At 38.9% G+C, this 17,926-nt stretch overlaps 1 pseudogene; it reads right to left on the bottom strand.

Moving 5' to 3' along the window:
• Positions 1-13,519, bottom strand: part of LOC132525922 (regulator of G-protein signaling 7-like) — a 32,183-nt pseudogene extending 18,664 nt beyond the window's left edge.
• Positions 13,520-17,926: the final 4,407 nt, after the last annotated feature.

The raw sequence follows: 17,926 nt of genomic DNA, 5'->3' as shown, positions 1-17,926 counted from the left end.
GTCCAGGGCTTGAACTTCCAGATTTTCTTCCAGCCAAGCAACAAGGAAGAGCAGGGAAGATACTACAAGGTACTCATGAAATGGAATAAAAGGTTTTTTTGTGTGTTTGACATCCTCTAAACAGTCCAACACATTACCAAGATCAGCCTAACAAACGTCAATTTTACCTTTCGTGTTTTGTGTGGATTTCTCATTCTGGATGACTTCTTAATGTCCACTTCAGTGGTATTTACGCATCCAGGCTAGAAATGGAAAACAGAAAGACAAAGGAACCTTTGGGTGTAAAGTTTTTGATCAGTGCACTCACTCTCCAGAACCTGAGCAAATGCTTTGATGACACAAGTCCCTGGCCGTCCTTTTCAAATGGCCACAGATACTTCTCTCAGCAGTAGCCAGTGATGAAATGCTTTGCACTCTTTTACTCCTCAACTTTAAAAGCCTTCAGATACCATTCTAGACTAACTCCCAGAGAAACAGGAAAAAGAAATACAAGAGATTTGCATGTGAAAGTGGGTGTTAGTATTATTAGTAGCTGCTAACCCAACAGATTTAGAGCAAGGGTGTCCAGAGACTAAATGGGGTGATACCCCCAGCTGATACCTGCATTCCACTTCACTCAGAGTGTACCCTCTCTGATGACAAAGACACTGATAGTTGCTTTCTTCTCCTAAGTTAGAAATCCAATGACATTCAGTTGAACCATCTCATATCCCAGAGTAATTTTTCTACAATGATTCATGAAATCCAGTGACTTGGAATATTTGTTTTCTATAGACAGAATGTGCAATGGAGTAATGGTTAAAATGAGGCAGATGAAGAAAGCAACTGGGAATGAATATACCATGCTTCTTCTCAGGAATTCCTGACTTTCTTTTTTGTTTCCCACAGGCAGGTGAACCCCTTTAAAACAGGGTGGATTGGAGGAAAAGGGTGGACAGCCTGCTCCTTGTTTTTTGACAACAACAGAAGTGTCATTTTGCCAGATTTATCATTCTGTTGCAAAGAAACAAAGAGCTGTAAAGCTTCTTTTTTATTTGGAGAAGAAGAGAGGAAGAGGGAGAGAGGAAGAAAAGAGAGAGAGAAAAAGGAAGAGGGAGGAGAAGAAAGGGAAGAGGAATATAAAGAGAGAGGAGGTAGGGGAGAGAAAATATGAATCAGGAAACAGAAGAAAGGAGACTTAAAAATACTTGGGATCTTAAATCTAGAAAGGTCCTCAGACATCACTTATCCTTTAGAAGTGATTGAAAGTTGTCAGTTACATGGTTGTGTTTCCTTTACTTTCAAGTTTTGATACAGGATGTAGGGATCTCCGTTACTAGTAAAACATTACATTGCACATCTCTGCTCAATTTCTCTATTTCCCCCCCACAGATTGAAAGATCATTAGAACATCAGTTATCCTTGAAAGTGACTCCAGAGAAAATATGAACGTGGAAACAATCCTTTTGAGGAGTTGGGATAGGGTGGCGGGAAAGGCAAAAGGCAGCACTGATGTGATTAGGGAAAGAAGTTCTCCACAAGCGCTGGTAAGCAATAGGGATTAGCTTTTTGTATAATGAGGACATAGGACATTTTCCTTAAAGAACCCTCCCCTGATAGTACAACTATTGTGACAAAACTCCACCATAATGTTGTAAATGATAAAGAAGTAAATCATTTTTTTCTTTGTAGGTTTTATGTGAAATATACATATACTGTAATACACTGTCCTATAAACATTAAGTAAACTATAAATTTGGTTTGCATATCTAAGACTAGAAATACCTGGTTTAGCACCGTGGTCTGCTTGGAAGTGTAGGAGGAAGGAAGAGCATCCTCCTGGGTGAGACTTATTACTGACACTGAGCAATTCACTTAAACTTTATCAGCATGAGGCTGATCAATATATGATATTCTGATTTAATTTTCTGTGGCTGGTCTAAGCATAAGTATGTTTTAGCCTCCCCACCAACTGCTCCCCACCTGGTGATTTCACCAGGAGTCATAACCATTGATCTAGAAGTAACAATGATAATGTTTTAAAACATGAACAATGTGTGCTCATTTCCTATTCAATTTCCATTTCCTTGCAGCCTTCCACCCCTAAGCTCATTAGGGAAGTGTAGGCAGTGAAATTCTTTAAGCTCTCATCGATATAGCAAGAGCCAAGCATGGCAAGATAGATCATAGGAGATTTTCTTCTATACGTTAAGGAGTGGGATAAATGAGGATCTGATATATAGGAAAAGGAAGGCATGTCCCTCTGTGACCAGGGGAAAAAGTAAAATAAAGGTAAGAGGCAGCATTCAACAGATGTCCTCGTTTTCCTCCTCTAAAGAAGAAACCCAGGGGGAAAGAAAATGTGATAGAAATGGTCAGACAATTATGAGGGAGTCTGAAATGTATGGGTGGTTTAGCTAGTCCCATTTATATACCTAGAAGAATCGCCACATGCCATCACAGCCAACATGAATCTTTACAATTGGAGTTGGCAAGAGAGATGAACCTGAAATAGTGTTTCCCGAGGCTTGTATACAGCAAGCAAGAGACCCAGTTTGTTGCATGCCTTAGTAGTAAAGGAGGCAGAAGTTCTGACAAGATTAACAGATGGCTGGGAGCCTAAGGTTGAGACCAAGGCCGAGGTGTGCAGGGGTTTTACACTGGGAGCAAATGTCTGGAACACAAACTCCCAACAGTGAGTGCCCAGACATGAGATGGTACCCTCATGATAGTAGTCCTAGGAATAGACTCCACTGGCCTAGCTAAAGCAGAAATCAGAAAGAAGCCAGAAGATCATATAAAAATAAAACATTTGTACCCCGAACTGCTATCAAAAACAACCTTGCATAGCAGCAGGGAGAGGTGGAAAATAAATTGAAAGTGTGATCACTTATCCAAAAGATTCCTAGCAGATGATTTAAATGATTGTGTCATGCAGCGCATGACGTTGAAAACTATCTTTCAAATGGGTTTCTGAGAAAAATTGGGCAATTATAAAAAAAAAAGAAAATATATTTTCTTTATGCACATGAGAAGTCTGAACTAATAGAACTTGAAAACTTCTGTTATAAGCTAGAATTCTAAATCAATCATACTTCATACCAAGTCATACCACGTGGGTATTGACAAATGGCCCCAGAAATTGTGTCAACCACTGAAGGCATGAAGAGGAAAGATTTTTTTCCCCTGCATAAGACTGTATCTGACTGCAGTCTCAAAAAGAATTAGAATTTTCATTTTCAGAGTTAAAAGAGTATGGCTTTTCAAATTTAGTTAATGAGCCATTAGAAGACATCTAAAATTCTATTTGAACCAATTCTTAACACCATTAATCAGCAAATTAATAAGAAGGCATTGATCCTAGAAGTATTAGAAGACTGAACCCTGAGGTAATGTCCCATAACTCTGCTCCCATTCCAGGCTAATGAAATATGCCAGTTCAAAATTTTTTGCTAATGGCAAAATGGTTAAAATAATTAACTGGACCTGGGGTGCATGTCTCAGTGACCTTCCAGCTTCCTTTCATTTCTAAAGAGCCTCTTAGGACAGCTAATGCTTAGATCTCTGGTACCTAAGTTAAATAGGGGATTCTTGAATATTAAAAAAGCTTAGATGCCCAAAGTCATCTGGTATATTTCTGAATAATTAAGGTCATGACCTAGTGTTGATACTTGCAAAATAACTGGTTTCAGACATCAGGCACTGTGGCGAATGAAATACAACAATATATTTTGAGGGGGAATTTTAAAATAATTTTAAGAAAATTTATTTCTGTATCTAATTGTCAGATCTAGTGATAAATGGTAAGATATAAAAATGAAGGTATGAGGCTTCCCTGGTGGCGCAGTGGTTGGGAGTCCGCCTGCCGATGCAGGGGACCCGGGTTCGTGCCCCGGTCTGGGAAGATCCCACATGCCATGGAGCGGCTGGGCCCGTGAGCCATGGCCACTGAGCCTGCGCGTACGGAACCTGTGCTCCACAATGCGAGAGGCCACAACAGTAAGAGGCCCGCGTACAGCAAAAAAAAAATTAAAAATTAAAAAAAAGGAAGGTATGACCATACCTCAATATTCTGTTAATATAATAAGGATACCAGACAGATGAATCATTGCAATGTAGGAGCATAAGGACTGGACAGAAGTTGTCAGAGGGCATTACACAACAACAGAACATTTCAGACATCCATTCTTATGTACATTCTGTTTGACCTCACCAATATGGCAAATAAATATTTTTTAAAATTTTGCTTATAAGCAATTTTAATCCCAGTAAGACCTTGTTGGCCTTGGTATTTTAAAAAGGCAGTTATCTTTTTGAAGCATATATAATATATACCACTAGCTGCCAGCAGATCTGCTTGAAATGTAATGCACAGTTTTTCTGAACTACAAAACATATCTTCCCAATAAGATATAAATAACGTTACCATTATCAAGTAGGCACTCAGTAAAAATGTTCAAATAGATACTATTTTACATATATAATATTAAGTACACAGTATTATTGGATTTAAGGAATAATAAAGTTGTATTTACGTTGGCCTAGAAAAGAAGCATACATTATTTCTAGTAATTCAAGGATGAATTTATTTTAAACAGACGTAAGCTGTGCTGTAACATTACTATAATACTATTTATTAAAAGTAGAGTTTAATGTCTTGGAATCCATTCCTGAAGGGGCAAAATGATCGTAATATTGAGAAATATTACTGCCATAGCATTCATTTAAGTGTCTTAATGAGTTGCAAAACAGAAGCTGGGATTCTTGCTTTCATTATTTATTATTTATTTTTTACATCTTTATTGGAGTATAATTGCTTTACAATGGTGTGTTAGTTTCTGCTTCATAACAAAGTGAATCAGTTATACATATACTTATGTCCCCATATCTCTTCCCTCTTGCATCTCCCTCCCTCCCACCCTCCCTTGCTTTCATTATTGATATTTTATTTAAAAGCATCTAAAAATCATTTATTTCCTCTCATGACATAATGCATTTTTATTAGTTGTAGTGGAAAGCACACTTGTTTTCAGGATAACTTAGGATATCTTAAGGATCCTTGGTGAGGAGCAGCACTATTAATGGTAATGGAAAACAACTCTTTAAATTCAATCAACTGTAGCTGATGTGTAACTCGGCAAAACAATGTCTTAAATGACAAATAAGTGGAGATTTAAGAATGAGGTGGCATATAGAGCTTACAGTAAGGAATACACATATTCCTGGAAATTTAAAAATCAGACATGACTCTGGGAAAATTAAAATTTTGAATATATTTATTGGTTCAAACACATTTAAATTATTGAAAATGATTTGTCCTTCTGTAACACTGTACCAGTTTTAAAAACTCAATTTGCAGTATATTGTACCTCAATTAAAATGATCCCTTTCTCTTATACAAACTAATTCTAGATTTTTGAAGTGTTCAACCTCAGGATATTTTTTTTTAAGAGCCAATTCAAGCTTTTCTTTCTGTTTTGGGCACTTGCCAATTGATTTAGCTTCTGATTCTTTCAGCCTTGCTGACCCACCCATTTATTAAACGCTAAACACAGACTGAAAGAAGTTGTTTGTGGCAATTACCCTGGAATTCCTTCCATTCACATTCCTCTATAATACTCATTTGATTCCTGCTCAATCTTATTTGTTGGCTATAGATTCTTAATTAAGTAATCCTACTTCAATGTATTTTATGAATGAATTCCACATGTCAAGAGGCACGAGGAAGTCTGCTGTAGCAGAGGGGAGGGAAATGTACCATGACACTTTGGAGTTGTGGAAAGTGGTTAAGTTAGGTAGAAATTATAGACCATGGTAAAATCTTTGGTTCAGTTCTAAACACAAGTGGAAGTCATTGGAGGGTTTTAAACATGAAAGTGACTTGGTATGCTTTAAATTTTTGAAAGCTCACTCAAGCTTTTTGTCTGTCACAAAAATGGATGTAAATGTAAAATGCTAAACTATAAAACTCCTAGAAGATAACATAGAAGAAAATGTAGGTGACGTTGGATTTGGTGATGACTTTATAAATACAACAGCAAAGGCACAATCCATGAAAGAAATAATTGATCAATTGAACTTCAATAAAACTAAAATTTTCTGGGTGTGCAGTTAAGATGGCAGAGTAGGAGTATGAGGAGTTTGCATCTCCTCACCACTAGGGCACATACCAGGCACTGGTTGGGGACCTCAGACACCTAAGAGAACACGAGGAACCCCCAAGTGACCAGGTAGGACATGGGGGAGAGCAAGGGGGAAGGAGAAGTGGAGGAGGAATGGGACCACTACCCTGAGGGGTGGCTGGGGAAGGGGAGGGGTTTTTACACTCGGAGGGGCCCATTCACCATGAGGGAATCAACAAGGATGGGGAGAAAACCTTGGGGGGGTCAGAGGATTGGAAGGGAATGTGGCCACTGTTTCCCCTGCCCAATTGGGCCCTATGGAGCCTGCTTGGGTACTGGTCCTGATCCTCGCACTCTGAGGCCCCTCTGGCAAGCAGAGCCTAAAATCTACCACCCAACACCCCCAGGGCATTTTTGGGGTCCTGAGCCTAGGCCTGCCGCCCCCCCAGACTAAGCCCCTCCCTGCCCCAGTGCCACCCCCAGGGCATTTTCCAACTGTGAGTGTCCTGAGTCTAGGCCCCTCCCCTGCCTAAGCCCCACCCCCACAGCCAAGACGTTTTCTGGCTTCTTTTTTTCTATTGTGGTTCTGTTTTACCTTGCTGTTGTTTCATTTATATATATTTTTCTAATATATTTTTTACTTATTATTTTTTATTCTTTGTTATGTTATGCTTCTTTTTTTTTTTTGCCTGTGCCATATGGCTTGTGAGATAGTGGTTCAGAAACTGGGGGGGTCAAGCCTGAGATCCTGTGGTGGGAGCACCAAGTCCAAACCACTGGACTAACAAAGAACCTCAGACCCCAGGGAATATTAATCAAGTGAGGTCTCTTGGAAGTCACCATCTCAGCACCAAGACCTGGTTCTACCCAACTGCCGGTAAACTCCAGTGCTGGAAGCCTCAGGCCAAACAACCAGTAAGACAGGAACACAGCCCCACCCATCAAAGAAAATGAGATGACAAAAACATATGTTACAGATGAAGGAGCAAGGTAAAAACCGAAAAGACCAAATAAATGAAGAGGAAATAGACAAGCTAACTGAAAAAGAATTCAGAGTAATGATAGTAAAGATGATCCAAAATCTTGGAAATAGAATGCAGGCACGGATTGACAAAATATAAGAAATGTTGACAAAGATCTAGAGGAACTAAATAACAAAAAAACAGAGATGAACAACACAATCACTGAAATGAAAAGTACACTAGAAGGAATCAATAGTAGAAAAACAGAGGCAGAACGAATAAGTGAGCCAGAAGATACATTGGCGAAATAACTGCTGAAGAACAGAATAAAGAGAAAAGAATGAAAAGAATTGAGGACAGCCTCAGAGACATGTGGGACAACATAAAACATCAACATTCAAATTATAGGGGTCCCAGAAGAAGAGAAAGAGAAAGGGCATGAAAAAATATTTGAAGAAGTCATAGTTGAAAAATTCCCTAACCTGGGAAAGGAAATAGCCACCCAAGTCCAAGAAGAGCAGAGAGTCCCATACAGGATAAACCCAAGGAGAACCACACCAAGACATATAGTAATCAAACTAACAAAAATTAAATTCAAAGAAAAAATATTAAAAGCAGCAAGGGAAAAGCAAAAAAATAACAAACAAGGGATATCCCCATAAGGTTATCAGCTGATCTTTCAGCAGAAACTCTGAAAGCCAGAAGGAGTGGCAGGGTATATTTAAAGTGTTGAAAGGGAAAAACCTACAACAAAGATTACCCCAGCAAGGGTCTCATTCATATACAACAGAAAGATCAAAAGCTTCACAGAGAAGCAAAAGCTAAGAGACTTCAGCACCAACAAACCAGCTTTACAAAAAATGCTAAAGGAACTTCTCTAAGTGGGAAACACAGCAGAAGGAAAAGACCTACAAAAACAAACCCAAAACAAGAAAATGGTAATAGGAACATACATATTGATAATTACCCTGAATGTAAATAGATTAAATGCTCCAACCAAAAGACACAGACTAGCTGAATGGATACAAGAACAAGGCCCATATATATGCTGTCTACAAGAGACCCACTTCAGACCTAGGGACACATAAGACTGAAAGTAAAGGGATGTAAAAAGATATTTCATGAAAATGGAAATCAAAAGAAAGCTGGAGTAACAATACTCATATCAGATAAAGTACACTTTAAAATAAAATCTGTTACAAGAAATAAGGAAGGACACTATGTAATGATCAAGGCATCAGTCTCAGAAGAAGATATAACAGTTATAAATGTATATGCACCGAAAATAGGAACACCTCAATACATAAGGCAAATGCTAACAACCATAAAAGGGGAAATCAACACTAACGCAATAATAGTGGGGGACTTTAACACCCCAGTTACACCAATGGACATATCATCTAGATGGTAAATAAATAAGGAAACACAAGCTTTAAATGACACAATAGAGACTTCCTTCGTGGCACAGTGGTTAAGAATCCACAGGTTTGAGCCCTGGTCTGGGAAGATCCCATGTGCCACGGAGCAACTAAGCTTGTGCGCCACAACTACTGAGCCTCCACTCTAGAGCCCACGAGACACAACTACTGAGACTATGTGCCACAACTACTGAAGTATGTGTGCCTAGAGCCTGTGCACTGCAACAAGAGAAGTCACCTAGAGCCTATGTACCGCAATGAAGAGTAGCCCCAACTTGCCACAACTAGAGAAAGCCCACACGCAGCAATGCAGCCAAAAAATAAATAAATAAATAAATTTATTAAAACAAATAAATGATGAAATAAACCAGACAGATTTAATTGATAGTCATAGGACATAGCACCGGGAAGCGGAAGAATACACTTTCCTCTCAAATGCATACAGAACATTCTCCAGGGCAGATCACATCTTGGGTCACAAATCAAGCCTCAGAAAATATAAGAAATTTGAAATCATATCAAGCATCTTTGCAGACCACATGCTATGGAATTAGAAATCAATTACAGGGAAAAAAAACTATAAAAAACACAAACAAATGGAGGTTAAACAGTGCACTGCTAAATAACCAAGAGATCACTGAAGAAATCAAAGAGGAAATTTAAAAATACATAGAAACAAATAATAATAAAAATATTGTGACCCAAAACCTATGGGATGCAGCAAGAGCCGTTCTAAGAGGGAAGCAATACAGCAATACAATAGCACCTCAAGAAAAATCTCAAAAACCATACACCATGTCTAACAATACACATAAAGCAACTAGAGAAAGAAGAAAGAAAACACAAATTTAGTAAAGGGAAAGAAACAATAAAGATCAGAGCAGAAATAAATGAGATAGAAGCGAAGAAAACAATAGCAAAGATCAATAAAACTGAAAGTTGGTTCTTTGAGAAGAAAAACAAAATTGATAAACCTTTAGCCAGACTCATCAAGAAAGAAAACGGAGAGGACTCAAATCGATAAAATTAGAAATGAAAAAGGAGAAATTACAACTGACTTCACAGAAATACAAAGGATCAAAAGAAACTACTACAAGCAACTATATGCCAATAAAATGCACAACCTGGTAGAAATGGACAAATTCTTGGAAAGGTACAACATTCCAAGACTGAACAAAGAAGATTTAGAAATATAAACAGACCAATCATAAGTAATGAAATTGAAACTGTAATTAAAAATCTTCCAACAAACAAAAGTCCAGGACCAGAAGGTTTCACAGGTGAATTCTAGCAAACATTTAGAGAAGAGCTAATACCTATCCTTCTCAAATTCTTCCAAAAACTTGCAGATGGAGGAATACTCCCAAACTCGTTCTACAAGGCCACCATCACCCTGTTACGAAAAGCAAATATATCACACACAAAAATTACAGACCAAAATCCCTGATGAACATAGAAGCAAATATCCTCAACAAAATACTAGCAAACTGAATCCAACAACACATTAAAAGGATCATACAACATCATCAAGTGGGATTTGTCCCAGGAATGCAAGGATTCTTCAACATATGCAAATCAATCAGTGTGATACACCATATTAACAAATTAAAGAATAAGAACCATATGATCATCTAAATAGATGCAGAAAAAGCTATTGACAAAATTCAACACCCATTTATGATAATAACTCTCCAGAAAGTGGGCATAGAGGGAACCTACATCTACATAATAAAGTCTGTAAATGACAAACCCACAGCAAACATCATTCTCAATGGTGAAAAACTGAAAGCATTTCCTCTAAGATCAGGAACAAGACAAGGATGTCCACTCTCACCACTGTTATGCAACACAGTTTTGGACGTCCTAGTCATGGCAATCAGAGAAGAAACAGAAATAAAAGGAATCCAAATTGGAAAAGAAGTAAAACTGTCACTATTTGCAAATGACATGATACTATACATAGAAAATCCTAAAGATGCCACCAGAAAAATACTAGAGCTAATCAATGAATTTGGAAAGTTGCAGGATACAAAATTAATGCAGCGAAATCTCTTGCATTCCATTCACTAACAACAAAAGATCAGAAACAGAAATTAAGGAAACAGTCCCATTTCCTATTGCAACAGTAATAACAAAAAGACGTAGGAATAAACCTACCTAATGGAGAAAAGACAGCTTCTTCAATAAGTGGTGCTGGAAGATCTTGACAGCTACATGTAAAAGAATGAAATTAGAACACTTCCTAACACCATACACAAGAATAAACTCAAAATGGATTAAAGACCTAAATGTAAGACCAGACTTTATAAAAATCTTAGGGGAAAACAGGCAGAATGATCTTTGCCGTAAACTACAGCATAAGATCTTTCTTGACCCACTTCATAGAGTAATGAGAATAAAACCAAAAATATACAAATGGGACCTAATTAAACTTAAAAGCTTTTGCACAGCAAAGGAAACCATAAACAAGATGAAAAGACAGCCCTCCGAATGGGAGAAAATATATGCAAATGAATCAACGAAGAAAGGATTAATCTCCAAAATATACAAACAGCTCATGCAGCTCATATCAAAAAAAAAAAAAAACCAACCCAATCAAAAAAGTGGACAGAAGACTTAAATGGACATTTCTCCAAAGAAGACATACAGATGGCCCAAAAGCACATGAAAAGCTGCTCAACATCACTAATTATTAGAGAAATACAAATCAAAACTACAGTGAGGTATCACCTTAGGTCAGAATGGCCATCATCACAAAATCTACAAATAATAAATGCTGGAGGGGGTGTGGAGAAAAGGGAACCCTCTTGCACTGTTGGTGGGAATTTAGATTAATACAGCCACTATGGAGAACAGTATGGAGGTTCCTTAAAAAACTAAAAGTAGAACTACCATATGACCCAACAATCCCACTACCTAGAGAAAACCATAATTCAAAAATACACATGCACCCCAGTGTTCATTGCAGCAATATTTATAATAGCCAGAACACGGAAACAACCTAAATGTCCATCAACAGAGCAATGGATAAAGAAGATGTGGTAAATATGTACAATGGAATATTAGTCAGCCCTAAAAGAGAATGAAATTGGGTAATTTATAGAGACGTGGATGGACCTAGAGACTGTCATACAGAATGAAGTAAGTCAGAAAGAGAAAAACAATATCGTATATTAACGTATATATGTGGAATCTGAAAAAAATTGGTATAGACGATCTTAGTTACAAAGCACAAATAGAGACAGACGTAGAGAACAAATATTTGGATACCAAGGAGGGGGGTGGCATGAATTTGGAGATTGGGAGTGATATATATACACTATTGATACTATGTATAAACTAGATAACTAATGAGAACCTACTCTATAGCACAGGGAACTCTACTCAGTACTCTGTGGTGACCTAAGTGGGAAGGAAATCCAAAAAAAGAGGGGATATATGTATATGTATATCTGATTCACTTTGCTGTATAGTAGAAACTAACACAATATTCTAAAGCAACTATATTCCAATAAAAATTTTAAAAGCAGGATGTCCTTCAGTAGCTGAATGTGGTACAGGTACGCAATGGAATATTTTTTAGCACTTAAAAGAAATGAGCTGTTGAACATAAAAAGCCATGAAGAAACTGATATGCATCTTAGTGAATGAAGCCAATCTGAAAAGTCTACATATTGTACGATTTCAACTATATGACATTCTGGAAAAAGCATAACTAAGGAGAGAGTAAAAAAAATCAGTGGTTGCCAGGGGTTGGGGAGAGGGAGTAAAGAATTGGTGGAGCACAGAGGATTTGGGAGAGCAGTGAAACTACTCTGTATCATACTATAATGGTGGATACATGTTATTATACATTTATTCAAACACATAAAATGTACAATACCAAGAGTGAACCCTAGTGTGATCTATGGATTCTGGGTGACAATGATATTTCAATGTAAGTTCATCAATTATAACAAATGTACCACTCTGGTGATGTTGATAATGGGGGTGGTTGTGTGTGGGGGGAGCAGGGGGGATATGGGAACTATCTATACTTTCTGCTCAGTTTTGTTGTGGACCTAGAACTGCTCTAAGAAATAAAGCTTATTTTAAAAAAAAAACTCAGGAGTTGTGATTACTTTGGGGATGGTTTATTGGGATGAGGTCAGGGCAAAAGTGGAAGCAAGGACAACAGTTACAGGGTTATTGCAATAATATAGGCAAGAGCTCATGGTGATGGCATCTGCACATCTGTGTTAAAACTTGCTGATGGGTTGGGTCAGGAATCTAAGGGGAAGAGAAGAGTCAGTGATGACTCCTAGGTTTTGGCAACTGGGAAGAGAAAGCCTGGGAGAGGTGAAGAATCCTGGGAGAGAAATAAATGTAAGTGAAAACAGGAATCAAGGATGACTCCGGGATTGTATTTACAGACAATTTTAATATTTACTGAATTCTCCAATTGGAATGCAGCTCTTTGTGCAGTCCCAATCAAGATTCATGACTTAGATCATTTTCAGCATAAATGTACAATAATCTGTCTTTGGCCCACCCTTTTGGGTCTTTGCCTTTCTGCATCATCATTGGCAATATGAGCACATCATTGACTGTGCAAGATTATTATCTACTGGTCAATTACCAAGAGGGTGGTAGAGCAGCCTCTTATTACTCAGAGCCTCTGCTGTACTTCCCTAAATTATTCTTCACATTCTCCTAATCTGCTTTGGTTGAAATCAGACCACTTTCATTTAACATCTGTGACCTTTCTGTTCATCCTTCAGTGATATTCCTTTTTTTATAAACTACTTGTTGTGGTGTAGGCACAGACGACTGTCACAGTTCTCAGTAAGTTACCAATAGGAGTCTAACAAGTAAGTTTGCTTTTGTGATCACTGGCATGACTCATGTTTCAGGTTCAGCTTTAAAATACTGAAAATATTCCCAGCAAGAATCATTTAGGAATAAAAAAAATATTACTGAGTAGAGGCTGATTTGTTTTACTTACCTTGAATAAAATATGAGCTCCTTGAAGAGACAAAGGCCTGAGGCAGACGTGCATGGATCCTTCTGTTCTGTTGCACTTAGCCTGCCATGTACACAAGTGACAGATACCCAGCACTTTCTATGATTTTTTTTCCTTACAAAACTCTACTTGCAATTTGGGGATATGCAAAGATTTTCAAATGGGAGACGAAAAAGCCCCTCTTGGATTTAACACACAAGCTCCAACTTGCCATAAACTGAGGAGTTCTGGATTGACTTCTAGGGCACTTCTGTAACCATCAGTGAAGTGGCATTTTGTTTCACATTGTGTTTCTCTGGGATCTCATTCAAGGAGCAACACAAAATTTTGGAATCCCTGGTCCTCAGGCCATATCATCATTATCATTAAATGAGTTAAAAAGTTTGACTTTAATTCTTAAGGTGCTTATTCAATGTAAGAATGAAGGAATGAAACATAAGCCAGCTTTCTGATGACAACAACAAATTTCTACACCATAAAAATGAAGAGCCCCAAAGGAGGGATATGAATCAGTTACTGAATTGGTGAAAACAATTTTTAATTTTGTAAATATTACTATTGCTAGTACTGGTGATTTAATGGTGTAATGTAAGGGGTGAAGAAGAACCAAATAAAATTTTGCCAGTATAAATAACACACAGTAGTTCAAAGACTTACAATAATTGTTACAATAGATAACAATGAGACAACTAGAAAATGACAAGCTCATAGAAATCATCATATACTGGAATATATGACGAATTACATATATTGAATGTAATAGTGCCTTGAATTACAAAAGTGACCTTGAATTCAATAGCCTTGAATTCCAAAGGATATGAGAGGCTCCTAAGTCATATGTTCCACATGGAGAGGTGTACCTCCCTTTACAGGCCAGGCACACAGAGAAAGGCTGCATGTAACAGAAATCTCAGTTAGCAAGACCTCTGTAGAAAGGAAGATAGATTTCAGAAACACATTTTATTGCATTAATCTTGATTTCCAAAAGTAGAAAAAGATAAGTACTTTATTCGGTTTTGTCAGAAAAGATGGTTTCAAATAAAGTTATTTTCCAGATTACATACTTATAACTAAATACCAAAACTTTATTTTATTTTCACCTTTAGGAAAAAGTGCTTTTTGTTTTTTTTTGCGGTATGCGGGCCTTTCACTGTTGTGGCCTCTCCAGTTGCAGAGCACAGTCATCCAGACGCGCAGGCTCAGCAGCCATGGCTCACGGGCCCAGCCGCTCCGCGGCATGTGGGATCTTCCCGGACCGGGGCACGAACCCGCGTCCCCTGTGTCGGCAGGCGGACTCCCAACCACTGCGCCACCAGGGAAGCCCAGGAAAAAGTTTTTTAAAAATAATTCCCATACAGTCCCTGAATTCTTTCATAATTGCATCCAAAGCAATGCAAAATTTCTTGTTGATTCAAGATCATTAGTGGGAACAAGACTTATTTTGCTGTCTTTAAGAAAACAATGCCTATGAGGTGAGGGGGCACTAATTCTCAATGTCTTTTGAGATTTTATGTCATTTTATGCCATTTCAGAGTGCCTCTACCTTCTCCCTGTCAGTCATCACTTTTGCTGCTCTCAGTATCCTTGCCTTCAGCAACACCCCATCACTTAATTTGTTACTTGGGGTCTGACAGTGGTCAGGAAATCCAACAAATACTACTTTAACATAGTGCCTCACATTTTAGCAAATGAACCTATGGGGGGGTACTTTAATTTAGCAAAAGCACATGAGTTAAACGGTGAGAGTTTTAACAAGTCTTTTAAAAAGACTTTAACAAGTTTTAACAAAGTTTTAACGAAGTTTAACAAAGTTTTAACAAGTCTTTAACAAGTATTTTTAAAAGTTAAGACTTTTAGAGTTTATTTTTTGGGCTGTGTTTTGGATAGAGTTTGATTTTTGGATATGTGAGGTAGCAAGCAACTGTGGCAAATGAAATCATGAATTCTCAATGTCTTTTGGAAAACTTAGGACATAAATATAATACACACTGATTAAGTGGATTAGAGTAGACGACATCAAACATTTACTTGGAGTTCTAAGACAGGGGATGACAGGAAGAACAGGAGCTGGAAATTCATTCTGTGCTCTGAGAGATGGGAAGAAAAGCAAACTGAAGTGGGTGACTGGCCAGCATTTTAAGGAAGCAGCTCCCCCAAATCCTGAAAGTAGATAATAAGGCACTCTGTTCTACCCCCAGCCTTTTGTGGGAAAAGCTTTCCAGACACAGTACTAAACTTAGTTAAGTTTCCTCAAAAGGGAAAGCAATGTCCAAACCAGAACTCTTAATTTCTCTGACCTCCAGGCTACTCCTTTTCAGTTCTCCTTTTAGTAGATGCCACCACCATTAATGCATCAGGATATTCAAGCCATGACCTAGGAGTCATCACTGACTCCTCTCTTTTCCTTACTTTCCACAGTTGATTTATCAAATTGTGAACTTTACCTTCAAACACATTTTGAATCTATCTGCTTCTCTCCATCTTCACTGTTCTCACCCTGGTCCAAGATGGCATTATCTCCCATCTGGACTATTGCAGCAGCCTTCTGATTTGTCTTCATCATTCCCTTCCAACTTTCTTCACTCTGTCCTCCAGCTATTCTCTGTACAGCAGCCAGAGTGACCTTTTGAAACTAATGCCATATCATCATTCTCCTGTTCTGAGCTCTTATCATCATACTTAGGATCCATGGTAAATTCTGTGCCATGTTCCTTGAGGTGCTATATAAACAGCCTCATTTTACCTTTCCAACCCCACTTGGTACCTCTTTGCCTTTGCTAACGTCTCTCCAATCTCACTGCCCTTCTTTCTGTTCTTCATATTTACCAGGTTCTTTCCTCTGTACTAGATGCTCCCTCCCCTTGCCATTTGGGTCTCAGAGAGGCCTTACTCGACTATTTGAATTAAAGTACCCCCCCTCCAATCCCTTCCAATCGTATCACCTTTTAAAATTTTTATCATAATACCTCCACCTGGAACACTCTTGTATATTACATTTGTTTATTAACTCTGTCTTTCTCTATGGAAAAGTAAGTTCCTCAAATATAGGGACTTTGCCTGTCTTAATATCTGTCATTAGAGACTGAAATTTCCTAATAACTGGTAGGTGTTTGATGACTGTTTAGTGAATGAGTAAATGAATGAAAGAAATAATAGATTTTATATAATAGTGCCTTCTGAACACTACTCATGTTAAAAGTACAAAATGGGTTTTATTTAATGTTTTTTGGTGTGTGTGAATGAGTGTGTGTGTGCACTTAAGAACACTGGTAGCTAGACTTTAGATCAATATGGCTAGTAGGAGGATACGGAACTCACCTCCCACCACAAACACATCAAAATTATGTCTACATGTGGAACAATTCTTACTGAAAACGAATGCGAAACTGGCAGAAAGATTACTATACAACCAAGGCTGTAAGGAAGATCCACATGCAATTGGGTAGGAAAGGAAAGAGAAATTATCAAGTAGGAACCTGTGCCCCAGGACGGGACTCAGAGGATAAGGAAGAATACAAGGGTGGAGATCCACCCTGGGGAGGGAGCATTTTGAGTCACATATTGGGCATCCAAGTCCTGGGGTCTGACATAAGGAAGATGAGCCCTCTTGGCTGGTTGGAGGGCCACTGGGACTAACGAGAGGGTTGCGGGAAGCCTGGACTCTGCTCGTGAGTAGCACTTGCTTGCTTGCTTACAAGGGTAGATTAAGGACTGCTCCAGCGGCTGCCCAGTTTCCCACCACTACACTGGCCTGTTTTCCAGCCTGAACTGAGCGAACATTCAGCCCAGCTTAATTCACCAAGCAGCTCCATTCTGGAATGAGAGCAACCATGCCCAGGGACAGAGCTAAATCTTGGGATCCCGAGACTGCTCGGTCCTGGAGTGGTGCCTGAGTGTGGTAGGGGTGGCCATTCATGGTGCTTACTTAGGCAGCTCATCAGGAACAGCCCCAGTCTCTGATGGCAGCAAGACTGCCACAGCCTGCACCCTGAAACACGTACCCACAAAGGTCCCACTTAGGCTGTAGTGCAGCACCACAGTAGGGCAGGGATGGCAGAGGCTGGGGTAGTGGTCAGATGTGGAAGAAAAAGGAGATTTAGACATAGCAAAGGCTGCCATCACTGCCAGTTGCACAGGTGGCATATTAAACCTTTCTGTGAGCAGCCTACTGAAACCCGTGCCTCATCCTGAGTTGAAAGCCCATATGGGCCCCTTGTGATCCAGAACTGCTCTCCTCTGGGGCAAGGGTGCAGGTGCTGGGAGAAGAGAGAGCACACACTTAAAGGGAACAGAGCGAGCTTGGACCTGACACCCAGGACTTCTGCTCCATCAGCTTGGGAACTGACCCTGACCCTGATAGGGCAGTGATGGCCGCTGAGAAAAGGAGAAGCTCTGCCTCACACCTAGCTCAGGCCCTACCACCTTCGTCTCCAGGCCCACCTC

This window comes from Lagenorhynchus albirostris, chromosome 9 (assembly GCF_949774975.1).
Source record: "Lagenorhynchus albirostris chromosome 9, mLagAlb1.1, whole genome shotgun sequence".
NCBI lineage: Eukaryota > Metazoa > Chordata > Mammalia > Artiodactyla > Delphinidae > Lagenorhynchus > Lagenorhynchus albirostris.
The sequence above is the reverse complement of the archived record's forward strand: the minus strand, read 5'-3'. Positions and strand labels throughout refer to the sequence as shown.